Source organism: Chlorocebus sabaeus, chromosome 23 (genome assembly GCF_047675955.1).
Source record: "Chlorocebus sabaeus isolate Y175 chromosome 23, mChlSab1.0.hap1, whole genome shotgun sequence".
NCBI lineage: Eukaryota > Metazoa > Chordata > Mammalia > Primates > Cercopithecidae > Chlorocebus > Chlorocebus sabaeus.
In genome coordinates, this window is record NC_132926.1 from 43369913 (window position 1) to 43395049 (window position 25137).

Here is a 25137-nt window from a genome sequence, read left to right on the forward strand (position 1 = left end):
CAAAAAAAAAAAAAAAATTAGCCAGGCATGGTGGTGGGCACCTGTAGTCCCAGCTACTTGGGAGGCTGAGGCAGGAGAATGGCATGAACCCGGGAGGCGGAGCTTGCAGTGAGCTGAGATGGCACCACTGCATTCCAGTCTGGGCGACAGAGCAAGACTCCGTTTCAAAAAAAAAAAAAGAAAAGGAAATATTTCCAGATTAAAGGAGGCTAAAAAGACTTAAACACAGTGATTCTGGACTGAAATTGTGTTGAGAAAGGGAAAAAATTGAGACAATTGACAAAATTTGACTATGGGTACTGAATTAAATAGTAGTATGGTATCAATGTTAAATTTCTGAATTTTCATCATTATACTGTCATTATCCAAGCAACAAATCTAGAATCACTAGAGATCGGGGTGCCAAAAGGAACCTGCATTTGCCTAATCTGGTAACACAGAACGCCAGTGTCCCAGTCATCTGTTTCATTGAGGGTGGATGAATTTGCTGTCTACATTCATGTAATGTCAGGCCTACACTTTGGTTTTTAAAGGTTATTTGTCCACTCAACTGATCAACCCAAGTCAGTAAACCTTAGGAAATGGAACGTTCTAGATTCCTAAAGGGCTGACAACAGCTCAAGCAAATGTCATCAAATGTCACAGATAAGACATTTCAGAAGAACTATTTGCCCTATGGATCCTACATATCCTAGCATTCCAGAGATACTGCATTAACACAAACAAAACATAGAACCTTCCAGGATTGTAAAGGGAGGGAGCCAAGAGGAAACTTAAATGAAGCTAGCTGCAAGCAGACATTTAGGTATATGTGGTCACATGTGTGTGTAATTATTAAACAAGTACAACATAACTATTTCACTTTCTCAAAAAAAACTTTCATTTTTTTTTTTTCTTGAATAAAAAACATTCTTGGTCTTCTGTTTTCCTAATTTTGATACTTTGGAATACAAATAATTTCATTTACTTCTTAACTTAAAAAAGGTGACACAACAGCACAATATGCACAACAGCACAATAATGAATTGCAAATGACACCTGGCCTCTCCAGGCTAGGGATGGGGACCACTAGGAGGAGCCAGGACTTCAAAATCAGAAAGCTTGTGCCCACTTGTTCATCAACTCTAGGCAATCTTTACCACATGAACCCAGGGTTTCTAGATCATCTGACTTTTCAAGAGAGGCCAGGGATGCAGATTTTCACATGGAATCTCCCAACTTTAATGTTAGTGACAACTTCCAAGAAGTCTTACTTTGCAAAAATAAATTATTTAATATTAGAAAAAAAGCCAGATGTGGTCGCTCCCACCTGTAATCCCAGCACTTTGGGAGGTCATAATGGGAAAATCACTTGAGCCCTGGAGTTTGAGACCAACTTAGGCAACACAGCGAGACCTTGTCTCTACAAATAATTTAAAAATAAAAAACAGGCCAGGCACGGTAGCTCATGCCTGAAATCCCAGCACTTTGGGAGGCTGAGGTGGGCAGATCACCAGGCTGGTCAGAAGTTCAAGACCAGCCTGGCCAACATAGTGAAACCCTGTCTCTACTAAAAATACAAAATTAGCCGGGCATGGTGGTGCATGCCTGTGATTCTAGCTACTCGGGAGGCTGAGGCATGAGAATCACTTGAACCCAGGGAGGCAGAGGTTGCAGTGAGATGAGATCACGCCACTGCACTCCAGCCTGGGCAACAGAGTGAGACTCGGTCTCAAAAACAAAACAACTGAACAATTAGCCAGATGTGGTGGTGCGCACCCGTAGTCCCAGCTCTTCAGGAGGCTGAGGCAGGAGGATTGCTTCAGCCAAAGATGGTGGAGGCTGCAATGAGCCATGATCTTGCCACTGCACTCCAGCCTGGGCAGCAGAGTGAGACTCCGTCTTAAAAAATTAAAATAAAAAAAAATTAATTCACCAGACTCAGCCTCCCTAACCCTGCTTCTAAAGGAGTTAAGGCAAAGGACTCTAATCACTCATTTACATTAAGAAACTTAAAATATACTAACACTTGAAAATTGAGAACTCAGTGTATTTTCAAGACTTTCAATAACCATAATGCAAGCAGACTGCCCTGTATATTACCTTTAATCAAAAGCACCAAGAAGCTTGTTTTTGTTTTTTCCTTTACTTTATCACTTACTTCTTGCCCTGTTCTAGCCACACTGGCCTTCTCTTTCGGTAAGTCCCCGAAGACACTGCCTCATCTGTGTTCCCTCTGCCTGGAATGCTCTCTTCCCCCAGAAGACTATTTCTTTCTTAACTTTCAGATTTCAGCTCAAATGCAGTCATGATAGAAAGGCACTCTAAGGACCCTACTAATTCCATTACTTATGACCCTGCTTAATTTTCTTTTAGCTCGTATGGTCTTCCTTGTTTACTTATTGATGCCATTATTACAGTGTAAGTCTCATGAACGCAGGGTCCTGCCAAGAGTGATGCCGAACATCATGAAATGATGCTACAGAGCCAAGGCATGTTTTTGTGATCCCAATCCTAAAAGGATTTCAAAACACAAAAGTATCTTAAAATCTAAAGAGAAAGTATTCTACTTGAAACATCAGCTTCTGGAACCAGCTCTGTCACTTACTCTCTGACTTTTGGGTAAGTCACTTCATCTTTCCGGATCCTTGGTTTTATCATCTATAAAAAGAAAGAAGTTGAATTCTATACTTCAAATCCTTCTAGTCCTGAAATTCTGGTGCTCTTTTCATTTATGTTGTCACTCAACAGCCATTGAATTGTTTTATTAAACTTAGTTAATTTTCTCAGATTTAGCATGTGGTCTTCAGAACTATATTTTAAGTTTAAGGATGATAACTATGCCTATGTTTCTTTACATCCCTTAAGTTGCTGGCTGGGAGCTTTATGCAGGGCAGACAGTATTAGTTGAGCTGAATTTATGCAACATGATTTGCAAATATTTACAAGCCTCCCAAGACAAAGCTCCTGCCTTAATCTTAGTCATAGCCTCTGGTTCTCTACAAATAATGTATTGTTCAGAGTAACTAAACAAATAACTTTTAAACTCTTGGCAGTTTCTACTTTTCCAATTAACTTACAGAGCACTCCTTCGCAAGATCTATTACAAAACCTACTAGAGCTAGCCAACCTTAATGAACTACAGCAACCTTAGGTTTTTTCAGGAGGGATCATGCTTAATGGAACTAAATAAAAAGTTAAACTGCAGTTATTTGGTCTTCATTACCTTATAAATGGCAATCCTGGCTATAAGGCAAAAGTTTGCTATAAATTCAGAAAGGGGCAGAGATGCAATCATTTGGCTAGCAATCTACAACAGAAAGAGAAATGGAGAAGCAATGAAGAGAAAATAAAAGCATAGTTCTGTCAGACCCAAGGGGGCTGATAATTGGCAAACTGCCTCATTTGTGCAAAGAACTACGTACCTGCTCCAAAGATGTTCAACATTCACTTATAAAAGATGGCCACATCATCCTTAAAATGTGTCTGCTCCTGAATTTTCATCATTATATTGTGGCAGATTTAGACTATCTTTACCATGCTACTCAATGCCAATTTTTTTTTTAACAGCAAGGTTAACTTAATGAAATGTTAGGATGGTTCGTTTAAATGCAAATCAGGAAATTTAGAAATTAAAAGTACCCAAAGCAACGTTAACTGTCACACTGCACAAGACAGAAGACTGTGGATTACTCAGTGCTGTCACAGGTATGCCAGGTTGCATCTGCATCAAGCAGAGTTAACACAGATTCAGAACCTCAACTCTCAAATCTCCTGGTAACTGCCAAAAAGTTCAAGGTAACTTATGATTAAGACACATTCTGGCCTGTTATCCCAGCACTTTGGAAGGCCAAGGTGGGAGGATCACTTGAGCTCAGCAGTTCAAGACCAGTCTGGGCAACATAAAGACCTCATCTCTAGGAAAAAAAAAAAAAAATTTTTTTTAAGAAAAAAAAAAAAATTTAGCTGGGCATGGTGGTGCACACCTGTGGTCCCAGCTAGCTACTCATGAGGCTGAGATGGGAAAAACACTTGAACCCAAGAGGTCAAGGCTGCAGCGAGCCATGATCATGCCACTACACTGCAGGCTGAATGATAGGGGCAGATCCTGTTTCAAAAACATATAAAAAAATAAATAAAAATAATAATAAAACACTGAAATCATTTTTATTTTGCTCCTTTTCTTATTTTTCTTGAGGGCACCAAAGGCAACAGGAGCAGTTGGAATTGCTATGCTACAAGCATCAGGAGACACACTGATTACAACAAAAAGCACTAAGCAAAGGACAAAAAGTAAACCTAAAAAAAAACAATATTCAGCCAACCATTTAGCCTTCACTCACAAATATGAGTGCCTCCCTTGTACAGGCACTATCCCAGAAAGCAGTCAACAAGAAAAAAAGAACGCTGCCTTCATGAAGCCTTCATTGCAATAATGGCATAAATAACTAAACAAAGAAGACAGTATCAGAGCTAGGAAGAAAATTAAGCATTGTAATGGTAATGGAATTAAGCAGGGTCCTTAGAGGCCTTTCTGTCTTGACAACATTTGAGCTGAAATCTAAAAGTCAAGAAAGAACCAATCAAGTGAGTATCTGGGGGAAGAGAGCATTCCAGGCAGCGTGAACACAGATGAGGCAGTATCTTCAAGGACTGACAGAATGAGAAGGCCAGTGTGGCTGGAACAGAGCAAGAAGCAGTAGGTCAAGTGAAGGAAAACAAAACAAGCTCCTGAGGTGAACTGACAGTTTGCTGTACGGACTGGATATCTATGTTCATTTTCTTAGCTTCCATCATATTATAGTTGAGACCATTAACAATGGAAGAGTGTTTAAAGAAAGCTGCACCAAGCCCTCCTAACAACTGATGATGGATACAGAGGAAGTCCCTGTTTCCATGAGACTGAATGACTAGTCTAAAAAGCAAAGAATGTGAAACAAGCATCTGGACTGGAGGCACAAGAGAAAAAAGAAAATACAGAAGACATTTTTGTTTTACAACAATTGGACTGAACTGATTTCCTTGAACCAAAAATCATTTTTTAAAAAATAAAAATATCACCGGGCACAATGGCTCACGCCTGTAATCCCAGCACTTTAGGAAGCCAAGGCAGGCAGATCACTTGAGGTCACGAGTTTGTGACCAGCCTGGCCAACATGGTGAAACCTCGTCTCTACTAAAAATTACAAAAATTAAGCTACGCGCCTGTAATCCCAGCTACTCGGCAGGCTGAGGCAAGAGAATCACTTGAACGCAGGAGGCAGAGGTTGCAATGAGCCGAGATCATGCCATTGCACTCCAGCCGGGGCAACAAGACTGAAACTCCATCTCAATAAATAAATAAATAATAAATAAAATAAGCGGCCAGGTGCAGTGGCTCACACCTGTAATCCCAGCACTTTGGGAGGCCGAGGCGGGTGGATCACCTGAGGTCGGGAGTTCAAGACCAGCCTGATCAACAGGCAGAAACCCTGTCTCTACTAAAAATACAAAATTAGCTGGGCGTAGTGGCGCAGATCTGTAATCCCAGCAATTTGGGAGGCTGAGGCAGGAGAATTGCTTGAACCCAGAAGAAGGAGGCTGCAGTGAGCCAAGATCGCACCATTGCACTCCAGCCTCTGCAACAAGAGCGAAACTCTGTCTCAAAAAAATAAAATAATAAAATAAAAATATCGGGAGGCTGAGGCAGAACCACTTGCACCCAAGAGGCGGAGGTTGCAATGAGCCGAGATCATGCAGAGATCATGCACTCTAGCCTAGGCAACAGAGCAAGACTCCATCTCAAAAAAATAATAATAATTTAAAAACACAGTGGCACTAAGGGAGGAGAAACCTTTCACACAGCTAAGAAGCCCACAGGGAGAAGAGTGAGGTATTTTTGTTGGAAAGTCAGGCAAAAAGATGCCTGGACTTGACTAGAGAGTCTGAGAAGTTACCCAGACTGAGCAGGAAAACAAGAAGAACCAGGCTCAGTGGCTCACATCTGTAATCCCAGAACTTTGGGAGGTTGAGGCAGGGGGATCACTTAAGCCCAGGAGTTCCAGACCAGCCTGGGCAACATAGGGAGACTTCATCTCCACAAAAATAAAAACTAAAAAAGGAAAGAAAACAAGAAAGAATTTCTTGTTTTAAAACTTGTAGTATATATCTTGGATAACCTATTCAGTCATTCATTCATCAATGACTGACCAATTATCAGTTCTGGGATCCTGCTAGATGTCGGATCCTGCTAGATGCTAGATGAATTGGAAATTGCTAGCAGATCACTGTAGCAATTAATTATTAAGACCAAAAGACCATTCTGTCTTTGTAACACAGAAATCTGGAAGATGTTACTTACCCAAGTGTTTAAACTTAGCATCATCAGTGGAACAACCTGACTCACCAAATGCCCTAAGAAAGAAACATCATCAAGCCAGGCACAGTGACTTGCACCAACAGTCCCAGCCACTAGGGAGACTCAGGCAGAAGGACCACTTGTACCCAGGAGTTTAGGAGTTTAGCATGCAATGATTGTGCCTGCAAACAGCCACTGCACTGCAACCTAGGCAACACAGCAAGACTCCCATCTCAAAAACAAAACAAAACAAAACAAAACCAGACACAGTTGTCTCACACCTGTAATCCCAGCACTTTAGGATGACAAGGTGGGCGGATTGCTTGAGGTTAGGAGTTTGAGACCACCCTGGCCAACGTGGTGAAACCCTATCTCTACGCAAAAAAAAAAAAAAAGGCTTAGCTGGGTGTGGTGGCGTGCACCTGTAGTCCCAGTACTTGGGAAGCTGAGGCATGAGAATCGCTTGAACCCGGGAGGCGGAGGTTGAGGTGAGCCGAGATTGCACCACTGCACTCTAGCATGGGTGACAGAGTGAAACTCGATCTCAAAAACCCAACAAAAAAACATCATCACACCTATCTGACAAATCCAAAATGGAGAACATCTACAAAACTGGCCTAAACTATACAAAAATGTCACTGTCCCAAGTGGGAAAGGTAGAAGTGAAGGCTAAAGACATATGACAACCGAAGGCAATATGTGATCTTTTCTCAATTCCTGATTTTTAAAAAGAAAAAGAAAAACCATAAAGGGTATCACTGGAACGACTGTGAGAATCTGAATGTGAATACGGTCTGTACAAAAAAATCAGTACTTCTGGGGATCTTGTTAAAACAGATACTGATTCAATACATCTAGGGTAAGGCCTAAGATTCTGCATTTCTCAAGAGCTCCCAAGGAGAGCCAATGCTAACCCTCAGACTGCTCTTTAAAAGGTATTACATGTTACTGTATCAATGTAAAAGGTCTTGAGTGTGACAGTAGTGTCAGGGTTATGTAGGGCCTGTTATGTTATTCTTCAGAATAACATGCTGAAGACTGAAGTGCCATGAGGTCTGCAGTTTACTTTCAAATGACTCTGAAATAAAGTTTCTATCGAGTAATTGAGAAAACTTGAAAAAAGTTAACAATTGGTCAGCTGGTAAATCAAGTGCTCACTGTACTTCAACTTTTCTGTAGGTTTGAAGATCTTCCCCCAAAAAAGTAGGGGGAAAATGCTTACACAGTCTATACAGGAAAAGAGTTACAATACAATAGAAGGTATAAGGTTGTAAGTGCCCCACCCAAAAGACAGTCCCCAAATAGTCCGGAAGACCTCACTGAGTATCTGACATACTGCTTGAGGGCAGGGAGGCTGTTTCAGGTTGTGAAGGACAACAGCGCCAAAGAACATCAGGACCTTCCGGGAACCACAGTGAGTGAAAAATAGAGGATGCACAGTGAAGTGGCAGATAACAAGCTGAAAGAAAAACTAAGAAATTCAGCCTGGTTCGGTGGCTCACGCCTGTAATCTCAGCACTTTGGGAGGCCAAGGCAGGCAGATCACAAGGTCAGGAGATCGAGACCATCCTGGCTAACACGGTGAAACCGTCTCTACCAAAAATACAAAAAATTAGCGGGGCGTGGTAGTGGGAGCCTGTAGTCCTAGCTACTTGGAGGCTGAGGCAGGAGAATGGCGTGAACCCAGGAGGCAGAGCTTGCAGTGAGCCAAGATCGTGCCACTACACTCCAGCCTGGGCGACAGAGCAAGACTCTGTCTCAAAAAAAAAAAGAAAAGAAAAGAAAAGCAAGAAAAGCTACAAAATTCAGAAGACATTAGAGGGTTGAGCTTTATTCTTCCTATCTTAAAAATATCTGGACCCATTTTATTTTTACTGTTCATAACAACTACTTGAGAAACACTGAAACAACCCCTTCCCTCTGCCCCCTAAAAAATAAAGGTAAAGGAGCAAACCCCGCCTCTTCCAGTTACCACAGTGAAAGTGGGAAGAGACGAGACATGCCTTCACCAGAGCTGTATTTTCACAAGTATAGGACCTCTCCATGCACTTAACTGCAGAGCTGAGTTCCTCAAACTCCATGAGCCCCAAACCAAGCATCCCCTCTATACTCCACTGTATTCCCCCTGTAGCCTTCCCCTTCTCCACTGACCAAAGTTCCACCAACCTAGGTTCCTCGAAGGAGGCTCTAGCCTCATTTTCTTTCTCCTCTGCACCTCAGTAAACACCTCACTCACCCTATTAACCCCCTTCCTGTTCTCAGGGCTCTGTTATCGCTGGTTGAGAGAATATCGAAGTGTCTTCTAATTTCCAATCATTCCCCAGGGAGCCCCAGTTATCATTATCATTGGGTCACGCCCTCTGGAAAAAAAAAAAAAAAAAACATAGTATTGTTTCCTCAGCACACAGGATGAAGCCAAAACTCCTGCAAGCCTCACCTGCTCTAGCTTGTCAGCCTTATCAACTGCCTCCACTGCAAGAAAATATTCCCCAGTGCACCTGCATGCCTCCAGATCTATACACAAGACTGTTCCTCTGCCCAGAGCACCCTTCAAGTCTTCTCAAACTGGAAAGCTACTGATTTTCCTTCAAGAATCAGACATCTGTCATCTCTGCCTCACAAAGAGACACAATATACCATGTTCCCCCAGCACTTGCCACACAGCACTATCACCTGTGTGTGTGTGTCTCCCATGAAACTGAGAGCTCTTTTGAGCACATGCACCATGGTTTTTTGATCGTGGTAACTTTCATCTAATCTAACACTCTATACATGTTTAACTGAATTAGCTCAACTGCTCTATGTACAAAGAAGTAAGAAACATCTCTCACGACAGATTAGCAAAAAATGAGTATTAACTGCCAATTTTTTTTTTTTTTTTTTTGAGACAGAGTCTCACTCTGTCGCCAGGCTGGAGTGCAGTGGCACGATCTTGGCTCACTGCAACCTCTGTCTCCCGGGTTCAAACAATTCTCCTGTCTCAGCCTCCCAAGTAGCTGGGACTACAGGCATGCACCACCACACCCAGCTAATTTTTGTAGTTTTAGTAGAGATGGGGTTTCACCATGTTGGCCAGGATGGTCTCGATCTCCTGACCTCGTGATCCACCCGCCTCGGCCTCCCAAAGTGCTGGGATTACAGGCGTGAGCCACCGCGCCCAGTGCCAATTCTTACCTATCAGCTATTTTGCCAAACCTAATCTCGTGAGTTCATAAATTTCCTGGGGTTAGCAACGGTGGCTTACAGATTAACATCTCTCCAGCACACAGCACACTGCTTTGCAAGGCAGAAATTCAGTACCAAACCCTTTCTGGATGACAACATCACCAGCATGTGGCCTTCCAGAACTTATTATATACCCAACTAGCCCGAGAGACATTTCCTCTTCTAACCAATTTGTGACCTGCTATTAAAACCCCCCTTTTAGCTTCATTCAACAGTCAGCCTACAGTCACACCACTTCAAGTACTCAGACAATAGATCAAGAATGTCTAAAGTGGAAAATACCCTAACGTACCACGGGTAATATAAATCACATTTCTGGAGAGGAATCTGGAAAAATTTTAAGAGCTATAAAAAAGTAGCATACCCTGGAAATAATCTAAATGTCCATCAACACATGAATGGATAGGCCAGACGCGGTGGCTCACACCTGTAATTCCAGCAGTTTTCGAGGCTAAGGCAAGTGAATCATTTGAGGTCAGGGGTTATAGACCACTCTGGCCAATATGGTGAAACCCCGTTTCTACCAAAAATAAAGAAGTTAGCCAGGTGGTAGTGGCGCACACCTATAATCCCAGCTACTCAGGAGGCTGAAGCAGGAGAATCGTTTGAACCTGGGAGGCAGAGGTTGCGGTGAGTCAGGATCGCACCACTGTACTCCAGCCTGGACAACAGAGAGAGAGACTGTCCCAAAAAAAAAAAAAAGAATGGATAAACAAAATATGGCATACACATACAATAAATGGAACATTATTCAGTCTTTAAAAGGAAAGAAATTTGGCCAGGCACAGTGGATCATTCCTGTAATCCCAGCACTTTGGCAGGCCAAGGTGGGTGGATCACCTGAGGTCAGGAGTTCAAGACCAGCCTGACCAACATGCAGAAACCCCATCTCTACTAAAAAAAACAAAATTAGCCAGGCATGGTGGCGCATGCCTGTATTCCAGCAACTCAGGAAGTTGAGGCAGGAGAATCGCTTGAACCCAGAAGGTAGAGGTTGCGGTGAGCCAAGATCGCGCCATTGCACTCCAACCTGGGCGACACAAGCGAAACTCCATCTCAAAAATAAAAAGGAAAGAAATTCTGGGAGAGGATTCTGGATTCTAAAACAGCAGAGTAGGAAGCACCAAAATCAGTCTCCCCACCTAGACAATAACACTGGCATAATTCGTCAGATGTAATTCTGGGGATTGCTGAAGAAAGCTTGCAACTTCCAAGGAAAGACTGGGACAGTAAATTGGGTTAATTTCGGTCAACTTCAGCCCTTAGCTGAGCAGCAGCTACCCTACTCCCTAGCCCCCAGCGATGGGCAGACAACCTAGAATGCATTCCTGAAACAGCTTGCAAGCAGCTTTTGGGAACCAGGATGGGCAATAAGGACCCTGTCCTCCAAATATCAGGGATCCATATTGTAACTGCTGGTTGCTGCTTCTAATCAGGGATAGGCACACACTGAGAAGGATAGTCATTATTGCACCCCCTCCATGACTGCAAGCCCTCCCCGTCTAGCTGAAGTAGACTTCCAGAGAATTTAATGGGCCAATGGCCCCCACCCCCCTACTTCCTTCATTTTCTCTTTTTCCTCTTTAGGAGCTAGACTTTAAAGACTAGGATATTCAAAAGCAATCATGAGGGTGAGGGGGAGATAAAGAAAAAAGTTACCATGGTGCATGCCCAGGGAAAGGTGCAGGGTCAAAAAAGACCTGAGAAGTCCTTAAGTTTGTATGTTGGGCTGACCCTCAGCATAAACACTAACTGTAATAAATAAACAAAAAAACCCAGCAAACCCTTGGAATGAGAAGAATCCAATTTTCAGGGTTAGCACATCATTAGATTCAAATGTCCAGTTTTCAAAAAAAAATTAAAAAGTCACAAGGCATACAAATATACAGGAAAGTATGACCTATTAAAAAAAAATTAACCAATAAAAACTGTCCCAGTTGCTGGGCGCAGTGGCTCATGCCTGTAATCCCAGCACTTTGGCAGGCCGAGGCTGGCTGATCACCTGAGTTCAGGAGTTCGAGACCAGCCTGACCAACATGGAGAAATCCCATCTCTACTAAAAATACAAAATTAGCCGGGCATAGTGGCGCATGCCTATAATCTCAGCTACTCAGGAGGCTTAGGCAGGAGAATCACTTGAAGCCAGGAGGCAGTGCGGTGAGCCGAGATTGCGCCATTGCACTCCAGCCTGGGCAACAAGAGCAAAACTCCATCTCAAAAAAAAAAGAAAAAAAAAACTGTCCCAGAGAAAGACCAGATGGAAGACCTACTAGACTAAGACATTAAAACAACTGTCTCATAGATGTCCAAAAAATGAAAGGAAGGTATGGGGAAAAAAATCAAGAAAATAATGTATTTTAAAAATAAAAATACCAGCAGGTGTGGTGGTTCACGCCTGTAATCCCAGCACTTTGGGAGGCTGAGGCAGGCAGATCACGAGGTCAAGAGATGAAGACTATCCTGGCCAACATGGTGAAATGCCATGTCTACTAAAAATACAAAAATTAGTTGGGCATGGTGGTGCACACCTGTAGTTCCAGCTATTCGGGAGGCTGAGGCAGGAGAATCGCTTGAACACAGGAGGCGGAGGTTGCAGTGAGCCGAGATCGTGCCACTGCACTCCAGCCTGGCAACAGAGCGAGACTCCATCTCAAAAATTAAAATAAAAATAAAAATATCGGCCAGGTGCAGTGGCTCATGCCTGTAATCCCAACACTTTGGGAGGCCAAGGCGGGCAGATCACTTGAGGCCAGGAGTTTGAGACCAGCCTGGCTAACATGGCCAAAGCCCATCTCTACTAAAAATACAAACATTAGTCAGGCAGGGTGGCACACACCTGCAGTCCCAGTTACTCGGAAGGCTGAGGCAGGACAATCACTTGAACTCAGGAGGTAGAGGATACAGTGAGCAGAAATCACACCACTGCACTCCAGCCTGAGTGACAGAGCGAGACTGTCTTAAAAAAAAAAAAAAGGAAATATAATTAAAAAGATACCAAAAAAATTCTAGAGTTGAAAAGTACCATGACTAAAATTAAAAAGTCACTAACGGATTCAAAAGCAGACTTGAGCTGGCAGAAGAATGAATCAATGAACTTGAAAATAGGGCAATTGAAATTATGGAGTCTGAGAAACAGAAAAAAAAAGAAAAAAAAAAAAAGACTGAACAGAGAGCCTAAGGAACTTGTGAGGCACCATTAGGTTCTGGAAATGAAGAGTGATAAGTACATTCACAATATTCACAAGAATTCTACTTCTAAGAAGTTATACTAAAGAAATAATCTTTTTAAAAAAAAATACCCAAGCATGGCAGCTCATGCCTAAAGTCCCAACTATTCAGGAGGCTGAAGTGGAAGGATCGCTTGGGCCTGGGGAGGTCAAGGCTAAAGTGAGCCATGATAGCACCACTGCACCCCAGCCTGGGTGACAGAGTGAGACTCTGTCTCAAAAAAGATAAAGAAATAATAATAGTAATAATGATCAAGGATGGGTAAAAGATTTAGCTACAAACTAAAGCAGCCGTGGAAGCTTGCTAAACATCCAACAGAGGACTGATTAAAGAAGTTACATAATGGAATAGGAGGGGATCATTAGCATGCCATGTTAGCATTATAAAATTAATCATATTTCATCAATTCTAAAGCACAAATTATTTCACATTTTTAACATTTCACATCTAAAATCTGAATATATCTAACAATGGACAGCATTTCCTAGTTTATCTGGCAGCATTTCTTCCTAGTGATACATAAAAGTTAATCTTAAGAGGGAAATGTTCCAGTTATGATTAAGTGGACAGTAAGTTACAAAAGAGCACATAATGGAAAAATCTGGTTTTTATAAATTATATGTAGTCAATACACATGCCTATAAAAAATATTAAAGGATATACACAAAACATTAACAGTATTTCTCTAGGTCATAAAACATGAGTTTTATAAAAGAAAAATTTTAATAAGCTGGGTATAAAACCATGTTTCCACCCCTTATCAACCTGGCACAACCCTATACATACCATACCTATTATAACTAATTCAATATTTATTGACTAGTACCTGCTACCTGCTATAGGCAAAGAAATGAGTCAGGTATCACAGCAAAGAGAAAGATACTAAATAATAACCCACTTAATATGGATAAAAACATGTTCTGTCCAGCACTGCATAACTGAAAGAATAAATCAGCATTTTATCACATGAAAAATTAAAATATCCTTTTTTTCTCCTTGAGACGGAGTCTCACTCGTCACCCAGGCTGGAGTGCAAATGGCGCGATCTTGGCTCACTGCAAGTGCCACCTCCCAGGTTCAAGCAATTCTCCTGCAAACTGCAATTTTGCAGTTTTTGCAGGAAACTGACAATTCTTTTTTTTTTTTTTTTTTTTTTTTTAGAGGGAGTCTCACTCTGTTGCCAGGCTGGAGTGCAGTGGCACGATCTTGGCTCACTGCACCTCTGCCTCCCGGGTTTAACTGATTCTCCAGCCTTAGCCTCCCAAGTAGCTGGGACTACAGGTGTACACCACCACGCCTGGCCAATTTTTGTATTTTTAGTAGAGATGGGGTTTCGCCATGTTGGCCAGGCTGGTCTCAAACTCCTGACCTTAGGTGACCCACCAGCCTCAGTCTCCCAAAGTGCTGGGATTTCAGGTGCGAGCCATTGCACCCGGCCTAAAATATCCTTTATAAATCATCTTATTCGTGCCTGGGCACGGTGGCTCACACCTGTAATCCCAGCACTTTGGGAGGCCAAGATAGGTGGATCACCTAAGGTCGGGAGTTTGAGACCAGCCTGACCAACATGGTGAAACCCTGTCTCTACTAAAAACAAAATCAGCCGGGTGTGGTGGTACATGCCTGTAATCCCAGCTACTTGGGAAGCTGAGACAGGAGAATTGCTTTATCCCGGGAGGCGGAGGTTGCAGTGAGCCGAGATGGTGCCACTGCACTCTAGCCTAGGCAACAAAGCTGCACTCCAGCCTGGGCAACAAAGCTAGACTCTGTCTCAAAAAAAAAAGAAAAATAAGTGGGTAGTGGATAGCGTTTGTTAGAGAAGGACGGAGCATTCCAGTAAAATGGCAAACAAAAGGAACATAAATACAAATGCCTGGTTGATACACAGGAGTGGTGGCAACAATTTACAGTATTAAATAAGTCTGAAAAATTAAATTAGGAGGCCAGGCGCAGTAGCTCACACCTGTAATCCCCGCACTCTGGGAGGCCGAGGTGGGCAGATCACGTGTGGTCAGGAGTTTAAGACGAGACCAGCCAACATGGCGAAACCTTGCCTCTACTAAAAACACAAAAATTAGCCGGGCGTTGTGGCGAGTACCTCTAATCCCATCTAATCAGGAGGCTGAGACAGGACAATCACCTGAACCCAGGAGACAGAGGTTACAGTGAGCTGAGATTGTGCCACTGCACTCCAGCCTGGGTGACAGAGCAAGACTTCATTTCAAAAAAATAAACAAAATTGGACAGGTGCAGGGGCTCACGCCTGTAATCCCAGCACTTTTTGGGAGGCCGAGACAGGCAGATCACGAGATCAGGAGATCGAGACCATCCTGCCTAACATGGTGAAACCACATCTCCAGTAAAAATACAAAAAAATGGCCGGGCGTGGTGGCGGGCGCCTGTAGTCCCAGCTACTCAGGAGGCTGAGGCAGGAGAATAGCATGAACCCAGGAGGTGGAGCTTGCAGCGAGCCGAGATTGCGCCACTGCACTCCAGCCTGGGCGACAGAGCAAGACTTCATCTCAACAAAATAAATAAAACTGGCCAGGCGCAGTGGCTCACCCCCGTAATCCCAGCACTTTTTGGGAGGCCAAAACAGGCAGATCACGAGGTCAGAAGATTGAGACCATCCTGGCTAACATGGTGAAACCACATCTCCACTAAAAATACAAAAAAGTTAGGCCGGGCACGGTGGCTCACGCCTGTAATCCCAGCACTTTGGGAGGCCGAGGCAGGTGGATCACGAGGTCAGGAGATGGAGACCATCCTGGCTAATGTGGTGAAACCCTGTCTCTACTAAAAATATAAAAAGTTAGCCAGGTGTGGTGGTGGACACCTGTAGTCCCAGCTACTCGGGAGGCTGAGGCAGGAGAATGGCATGAACCCAGGAGGCATAGGTTGCAGTGAGCTGAGATCACGCCACTACACTCCAGCCTGGGTGACACAGCGAGACTCCATCTCAAAAATAAATAAATAAATAAATAAATAAATAAATAAATAAATAAATAAAATTGAAATACAAAATTAGCCAGGTGTGGTGGCACACACCTGTAATCCCAGCCACTTGGGAGGCTAAAGCAGGAGAATCACTTGAACCCAGGAGACAGAGGTTGCAGTGAGCCAACATCAAGCCATTGCACTCTAGCCTGGGCAACAACAGCGAAACTCCATCTCAAAAAAAAAGAAATAGAGAGGAGAAAAAAGTAATATATTACATATAAGCTAAGGACTGCATGGAGATTTCATCAGTGATTAGATCTGGGTGGAAAGGAAGAAGAATGGGCTGTAGATGGTTCTCAATTTGCCCAAATTTGGTATTTGAGGCCCTCCACAATCTGACTGTTGCCTCACCTGTCATCATTCCATCCACAAGCTAGACTCCAGGCAGAAAAGACTTTTTCCTCCTTCACTCAACAAACATCTAATTTGCCTTCCATGCTTCCATTAAGCACCAAGACAAGGACTAAGGCCATCATCAGTTCCTGCCTTCAAGGAGTTTACAAAGCTCCTTTCCTAGCGGTAAAGGCAAACAGGTACATCAATAATAAAGTACAGTGTGATGTAATGCACCACCCAGTGCTAAGAAATTTGCTACCAGGAACGAAAGTGCTGAGTCTTAAGATATGACTAAAAGCTCATCATGAAAGGTTATGTTGAGAGAGCAGAAGGGAAATCACTGATGAAACAACTTTACCCTAGGCCCCCAACATCCAGTCCATTTTTTTTTTTCTCTGAGTCAGGGTCTCACTGTGTTGCCCAGGCTGGAGTGCAGGGGCATGATCATAGTTCACAGCAGCCTTGAACTGTTTTTAAATACTGTACGCCTCAGCGGCATTACATACATTCACCATCCATTTCCAGAACTTTTTTCATCTTCCCAAACTGAACTCTGTACCCATAACAATAGCTCCCTATTCCCCTTCACCCGGCCCCTAGCAACCACCGTTCTATTTTCTTTCTTTTTCCTTCCTTCCTCCCTCCCTTCCCTCCCTTTTTTTCTTTTCTTTGAGACAGGGTCTCACTCTGTCACCCAGGCTGCATGTGACATGATCAGAGCTCACTGCAACCTCCCAAGCTCAAGTAATGAATCCTCCCACCTCAGCCTCCTGAGTAGCTGGGACTACAGAGCATGTCACCATGTCTGGTTGATTTTCTTTTTTTTTTTAGAGGTGGGGTCTCATTAAGTTGCTCAGGCTGTTCTTGAACTCCTAGCTTCAAGTGATCCTCCCAACTCAGCCTCCTCACAAAAAAAAAAAAAAACCACACACACACAGGATTACAGGCATGAGCCACCCTGTCCAGCCCCAATCCATATTTAAGTCCTGTCTCATTTCTCCAAAATACAGCTCCCTTCATCCCTACCACCTTGAATTCCATCATCTTCCCAGCTCAACTCTGCTTCCGCAAGCACACAGACAACCCTTCTCCAAGCACGAGCAGGAGTCTTAAAAAGGAAATCAGAACATGAAACTCCCTACAATGGCTTCTTACACCTCTAGAATAAAACCCCAACATGGCCTCTGCCTTCTCTGGCAATCTCACATGAGGTATTCTCCCCACCCAAAAAGTACCCAAGCTGCACAAATCTTCTCTCAAGTCTCTAAACACATGGAGCCTTTCCTGTCTCAGGACCTTTACAAATGCAGAGGGCCCTGTTCCTTCTCTCCATATCCTCATCAGCATATACCACCACCCCCAACAATCAGGGCTGTCTGTCATGCCCCACAGTGAGTTACTTTCTCAAAGAAACGCACCCGCCGGGTGCGGTGGCTCACACCTGTAATCCCAGCACTTTGGGAGGCTCAGGCAGGTGATCACCTGAGGTCAGGAGTTAGAGACCAGCCTGACCAATACGATGAAACCCCATCTCTGCTAAAAAAAAAAAGAAAAAAAAAAAAAATCAGGCTGGGCACGGTGGCTCAAGCCTGTAATCTCAGCACTTTGGGAGGCTGAAGTGGGTGGATCACGAGGTCAGGAGTTTGAGACCAGCCTGGCCAACATGGTGAAACCCTATCTCTACTAAAAATACAAAAAAAGTAGGTGGGCATGTTGGCGCGCACCTGTAATCCCAGTTCCTTGAGCCTGAGGCAGGAGAGTCCCTTGAACCCAGGAGGCGGAGGTTGCAGTGAGCCAAGATTATGCCACCGCACTCCAGCCTGGAGGACAGAGCGAGACTGTCTCGAAATAAACAAATAAATAAACTGGGCGTGGTAGCTTGCACCTGTAATCCCAGCTACTCCAGAGGCTGAGACAGGAGAATCGCTTGAATCCCCAGGAGTTGGAGTTTGCAGTGAACTGGGATCACCTCACTGAACCCCAACCTGGGCAACAGAGAGAGACTCCATCAAAAAAAAAAAAAAGGGAAATCCCAAAACCCGGGCAGGGCAGTTACCCTGGATCTCCACATCTGGTTCATGTCTCCAGAAGAGACAGGAATCCCACTTTGGACACCTTGAGTTTGAGAAGCCTGGGACACCCAAAGAGCTTCCCAATGCACAGATGACCATGTGGGTCAGGAGACACATCTGCACTCAAAATAAAGGCTTGGACTTTTAGCACATAAGGCTGCTTACAGAAGAGACTGCACAGAGCAGTGATTCTCATCTTGGAGGAGGAGGGTACCTCTCATCTCTAAGTCACTATATGAAACGAGGTATCACTGATGGGAGTGAAGGTGATGCCACATCAGCGGTGTGGAGGACAAAGATACTCTGGGTACGAGAGGAAAGAGTGAGGGTGAGGAAAAGAAAGAAACCGAGATGAGCCAAAAGGAAAAGAAAGCCAAGAGAGTGATATCACAATTCCCCAAACACCTATGCCCTTTTACCCTTCTCATGACTTTCTCCCTTCACTTAAAAAAAACTTGACCCACGTTTCATCCTGATCAAATGCCACCACCTCCTGGAAGCCTTTCTGGACTTATCCAAATAAAACTTATTAGCCCCCTCTCCGTGCCTCCACAAGTTTCTTTCTCTGTTAGTATTAGATAAGATTCGACTCAGACAATAGTTTCATTAGTACTGTTATGGCACTTACTGCAGTCCGCTCTGTACTACACCTGGGGTGTGTATCTCCCCTATTACACTGTGAGCTCTTAAGTGGATTAAAAAATTATTCTTTAACTGAATAAAAATCCAGATGGGGCCAGGCACTCTGGCTTAGGCCTGTAATCACAACACTTTGGGAGGCCGAGGCAGGAGGACCACTTGAGCCCAGGAGTTCCAGACGAGCTCGGGCAAGACGGCAGGACCCCATCTCTACCAAAAACACAAAAATCAGACGGGTGTGGTGGGGCGTGCCTGTAGTCCCAGATACTTGGGAAGCTGAGGTGGGGGGGATCACTTGAGCCCAGGAGATAGAGGCTGCAGTGAGCTGTGATCGCGCTCCAGCCGGGGCGACCCTGTCTTTAAAAAAAATGTTTGTTCAGAAGTACAGATGGGTAAATAATTAGGCAGAAACTATGGATAATTCCTACACTCATTTTTCATTCTTCCTGTAAAACAAAATAACACATCCTAATTAATTCGATTTGCAAATTCCGTTCCTTAAAGTAACACCCACCTGTCCAGAATTTTAAAGTCACTGCTAACTAAACACAAATATCCGCTCCACAAAATGCCTATCTTGTCCCAACAATGATGTAAGCATTTCCTTCATCATAAATATAGAACACCCCGAATTTAGTTGTAGACTTAACATATCTCGCTCTTTTCCAAATAATTGTAAACTCCGTACAAAACACACACACCAAAAAAATATGACCAAGATGCAGGAGGACGTAAGAGGGAGTCAACCCTGGAATTGTGCCAACCGCCGGCTGCATTACTGAGAAGCCACTGCTGCCAAGCAAAGGTCAGGCATTCATTCAGGCAACATTTTTTCCAACAAGTGCTTCACACTCGCACGCACACACACGCTCCTTTAAAAGTCAACAACAATTTAAAAAAAAAAATCTCTAATGCCACTCTTGAAAACTAGGGCTGAAAGCGAAGTGCGTCCAACCGACAAAAAGCCCAGGAAAGCTGAGTAATCCCCGAGTCCAGGTGGACGGTCACGCCAAAAGTCCACACGGGTGTGGCGCGCCTAACGTGAGGCTCTATGGGAGAAGCCCGGGCTCCAGCCTCCGGGTTCGCCGGGCCCGCGTCCCCGTCGCCCCACCGGGAAGCCTCGGCGGCCGGGAAGGGGGAGGGGGCAGGGACGCCTCGGAGCCGGACGACAATCAATTCCCCGGAAAGCGGCTCCCAGACGCGCCGCCCCAGGGAAGGAAGGCGGCTAAAGGGGCCCGGCGGGGGCTGCCGCGCGCGCCGAGGCCGCGGCAACAAAGTTTAGAAACCGCGAGAAAACTTTTCCAAGAGGAAAAGCGGAGGCGGCGCGGGGCCTGTAGTCTCTCCCCAGCGGCGGCGGCCCCCTGACTTCCCGAGCGCTGGAAAGCGCCGGCCGTACCCGCCCGGGCCCCAGACTCGCGCCCCGCGGGGGAAGGGGCCGCCGGCCCAACGCGGGTCCCACGCCCGCCCGGAGTCCAATTCCTGGCGACGTCGCCAAAGAGACCGCGCCCCGCCAGCCCGCCGCTCGCAGGGCCCAGCTTGGGACGGCCCGGCCCAAGGACCCTCTCAGCCCGGCCCGAGAGACCGCGCCCGCGAGGAGGGAGGTATGAAGTTACCTGCGGCGAGCGGGGTGAGCGCTAAATTCCGGAGGCCCGAAAATGACGGCCGCTGCTTTGTCTCCCTCCAGTCCGGCTAGGAGGAGGAAATGAGCCGCCCCGCGCCCCCGCCCCCGGCCCGCCCCCCGCCCGCGGCCCCCGCCCTGGCCCCGGCCCCGGCCCCGCCCGCCCTTCCTGGCACCTCCCTCCGGCTTGCTCTTCCCGGCGCCTCCCGCCGCCGCCCCGCCCGCTCTTCCCGGCCGTTCCAGCCTCTGCTTTTGGGGAAAAGGAAGGCCCCCACCGCGAAGAGAGTGTGGCAACGCCGGGCTGGGACCCCCGAGGGACCTCTTCCTCCCCACCACCCACCTCAGAATTCCTTCCTCCCCGGCCCCTAGTGGGAGCTTAGGCCTGGAGTGACCCCCCCCGAGAGGGAGGAGGAGCGGTGACTCCTGGAACAGCCCGCGGGCGGGGAGGGCTGCTGGAGGGCAGGTGAGTCAAGGCTCCGCGCACAGGTGAGGCTCGGGGCGCGGCCTCGCGCGGGCCCCCACCCCGGTGGAATCCCAGAGACGCGACGTGGGGTCCTGGGCACCCTCCCCTCGAGAGTGTCACAGGTGTCCCGGAGTCACAGGCTCCTGGAAGAGTGATCTCGGCCCCACTACCTGGCTTTACAGAAGGAGAAGCGGAGGCTGAGGAAAGGCCCCACAGCTTCGGGACAGAGTGGAACTACAATCTGACTCTCAGGACCTTTCGTAATGTAAGGTGGAAGCGCCCCTAGAATTCACCTAACACGTCCCCTCACTCCACAGATGCGGACACCCGAAGCCCTCTTGATCAAGAACTTTTTTTTTTTTTTTTTTTTAAAGACGGAGTCTCCCTCTATGGCCTAGGCTGGAGTGCATTGTCGGGATCACGGCTCACTGCAGCCTCAAATCCCTGGACAACCGACCCTCCCACCTCAGCCTCCGGAGTAGCTGGAACTACAGACACAGAGCCTCACTATGTTGCCAGGCTGGTCTCAAACTCATGGGCTCAAGAGATCCTCTTCAGCCTCCCGAAGTGCTGGGATTACAGGTGTGAGCCACCTTGCCAGGAGGACATTTACCACAGCAGCTGTCCCTTTTTGGGCTTCTTCCTGCCCCGCCCCCAGCTCGTCCTCCCTCCCAGCTCGTCCTCCTCCTCCAACAAATTTGAGGGACCTGACTTCTATCTCTATTCCTCTGGTCATTTAGGGAATTTTACTCTCACGCTTTCTTATCTTCATGGTAAATACTACAAAAACAAAACAAAATTACAAAGCAAACAACACATACAAAAAAAATACTACACGCTCACTATCAGCCTGGTATAGAAAACCCTAATGATGTTTCCCCTGCTCACGGGATGATGAACAAGATGGATTTCAGTATTGGCCTATAAACCTGAAATAATGCAAGACAACAATGTCCACTGCTGGCCTTGTGCTGAACAGAGAGCAGGGTGCTAGGGAGACCTGCCCTCACTGTGTTTACCCTCTACTCCTCACATCGCCCTCTCCCCCAAGGGAATGTAAACTTCTGGAAGGCAGGAGCTGTATCTCTTACAGCACCCGGCACATCGCCCATCCCCTAGGGAGTGCCCAGTGAACATCTGTGGGTGAATGTGCCCACTGTAATTCAAAGTACTATGGGCCTGTGCTAGTTAAGAGATGCTGACAAAGGGCAGTAGGACCATGAAGTGGGGAGAGAACAACCTTTAAGAAAACGAGGATGGGCACAGTGGCTCACGCAAGTAATCCCAGCACTTTGGGAGGCCAAGGTGGGTGGATCACGTGAGCTCAGGAGACCAGCCTGGGCACCATGACAACCCCGTCTCTACAAAACAACACAAAACATAGCTGGATGTAGTGGCACCACCTCTAGTCCCAGCTACTTAGGAGGCTGAGGTGGGAGGATCGCTTAGGCCTGGGAGTCCAAGGCTGCAGTGAACCATGATTGCACCACTACACTCCAGCCTGGGCAACACAGTGAGACTCTGTCTCAAAAAGAAGAAGAAAAAGGCAAACCCTGACAAGGTCATTCTTGTCCAACTACACCTGTCCTGTTTCTGGCTGCAGGGTCTTTGTTCCTGTAGTCCCCTCTGCCTAGAGTGGCTTTGGCGTCCCTCTACTTCAGCTGGCTAACTCAGAACATAATTGACATACTTTGGATATTTTTCCCATCCAAATCTCACATTGAAATGTAATCCCCAGTGTTGGAGGTGGGGCTGGTGGGAGGTTTTTGGGTCATAGAGGAGGATCCTTCATGGCATGGTGCTGTCCTCCCAGTACTAAGGGAATTCTCATGAAATGTAGTTGTTCTAAAGTGTAGCACTGGCCAGGCACGGTGGCTCACACCTGTAATCCCAACACTTTGAGAAGCCAAGGTGGGCGGATGGCTTGAGCCCAGAAGTTTGAGACCAGCCTGGGCAACATGGTGAGAACCCATCTCTACAAAAAAATACAAAAAAATTAGCCAGGCAGGCTGGGCACCATGGCTCACGCCTATAATCCCAGCACTTTGGGAGGCCAAGATGGGCAGATCACCTGAGGTCAGGAGTTCAAGACCAGTCTGGGCAACATGGTGAAACCCCATCTCTACTAAAACTACAAAATTAGCAGGGTACGGTGGTGTACACCTGTAATCCCAGCTACTCAGGAGGCTGAGGCAGGAGAATCATTTGAACCTGGGAGGCAGAGGTGGAGCCGAGATCATGCCGTTGCACTCCAACCTGGGCAACAAAAGCAAAACTCTGTCTCAAAAAAAAAAAAAAAAAAAAAAGCCAGGCATGGTGGTGTGTGCCTGTAGTCCCAGCTACTTGGGGGGCTCAGGTGGGAAGACCACCTGAGCCTGGGGAGGTTGAGGCTGCAGTGAGCCTTGATTGTGCCACTACACTCCAGCCTGGGCAACAGCGTGAGACCCTGTCTCAAAAACAAAAAGGTGTGGCACCTCAGCCCCCTCCTGCTCCTGCTTTCAGCATGTAATGTGCCTGCTCCAGCTTCACCTTCCACCATGAGTAAAAGCTCCCTGAGTCCTCTCCAGAAAGCAGAGCAGATGCCCAGGCCTTGCTTATACATCCTGCAGAACCATGAGCCAATTAAACATTTTTTCTTTTTTCTTTTCTTTTCTTTTTTTTTGTGGGGGGTGTGTGTGTGTGTGTGAGAGAGAGAGAGAGAGAGAGAGAGAGAGACGGAGTTTCGCTTTTGTCACCCAGGCTGGAGTGCAGTGGTGCGATCTTGGCTCACCGCAACCTCTACCTCCTGGATTCAAACGATTCTCCTGCCTCAGCCTCCCGAGTAGCTGGGATTACAGGTGCACACCACCATGCCCAGCTAATTTTTGTATTTTCAGTAGAGACAGAGTTTTACCATGTTGGCCAGGCTGGTCTCGAACTCCTAACCTCAGGTGATCCGCCTGCCTCGGCCTCCCAAAGTGCCGGGATACAGGCATAAGCCACGGCACCCAGCCTGTTTTTTCTTTATAAATTACACAGTCTCAGGCATTTCTTTTTAGCAATGCAAGAACAGCCTAACACAATAGTAATCAGTCAATAAATATTTGGATGAAGTAACAAGAGACAGAGTTAAAGGATTATGCTCCATAACTTTGTATGTTCATCACTTCACTCGGGACAAGATTCTTAATTTTTAAAGCCCCTTGTTTAAAAATTATTAACCATTTTAAGACAGCAACAGCAGAGTATTAAACCAAGCATGGGATCTTCCTTTATTTTTTTATTTTATTTTATTTATTTATTTTTATTTATTTATATATTTTTTTGATACGGAGTCTTGCTCTGTCACCAGGATGGAGTGCAGTGGCGCAATCTCGGCTCACTACAACCTCCGCCTCCTGGGTTCAAGCGATTCTCCTGCCTCAGCTGACTACAGGCGTGCGCCACCATGCCCAGCTAATTTTTGTATTTTTAGTAGAGATGGGGTTTCAGCATGTTGGCCAGGATGGTCTCAATCTCTTGACCTCATGATCTGCCCGCCTCAGCCTCCCAAAGTGCTGGGATTATAGGTGTGAGCCACTGTGCCCGGCCAGCATGGGATCTCTCTAAGCATGGGACCCTGAAGATGAATTTACAGGGTTTGTTTTGGGAAAAGAAGGGTAAGGTGACAGAAAGAATATGAGAGATTTGCAGTGTGCCTAAAGAGAGTCAGTTTCCTACTCCTGAGAAATCGTGAAAAGCTTACCAGGGAAGCCTGGAGCATTCTCTATATCCCAGGCACTTGCTGTGTGCTGAGGAAGTGAATAAAAACTGAAACTGACTTGATCCCTGTTTTCACACCACTTATAAAGTGTAATAATGAAGACGGGTATTAAAACAAGCAAGCTGACCGGGCCCAGCACTCTGGGAGGCTGAGGCAGAGGATCCTTTGCGCTCAGGAGTTGGAGACCAACCTGCACGACATGGCAAAACCCTGTCTCTACATAGGATACAGAAATTAGCTGGGTGTGGTGACACACACCTGTAGTCCCAGCTATGTGGAGAGGGCTGAGGTGGGAGGATCACTTGAACCAGGGAGGTGGAGGTTGCTGTGAACTGAGATTGCACCATTGCACTCCAGCCTGAGCAACAGATTGAGACCCTGTGTCAAAACACACACACACACACACACACACACACACACAGACATGCAAACCAGGAAACAAGAAAGGCAAGTGTGAAGATAGGAGAGAGATACATGTAGGTTTGGGGGTAAATTAAC

General features: G+C 45.9%; 1 protein-coding gene across 3 annotated transcripts in view; it reads right to left on the reverse strand.

The window, feature by feature from the left end:
• Window positions 1-20549, reverse strand: part of CTNNA1 (catenin alpha 1) — a 176494-nt gene extending 155945 nt beyond the window's left edge. The window contains exon 1 of one of the 3 annotated variants that reach the window (XM_008014554.3): window positions 20430-20549. The gene's annotated coding sequence lies outside the window, so the exon portion shown is untranslated. Of the gene's footprint in view, window positions 1-2587; window positions 2607-8552; window positions 8630-20429 lie in introns of those variants that run through there. The other 2 variants (XM_073010665.1, XM_038007356.2) reach the window with 2 other exon arrangements.
• Window positions 20550-25137: the final 4588 nt, after the last annotated feature.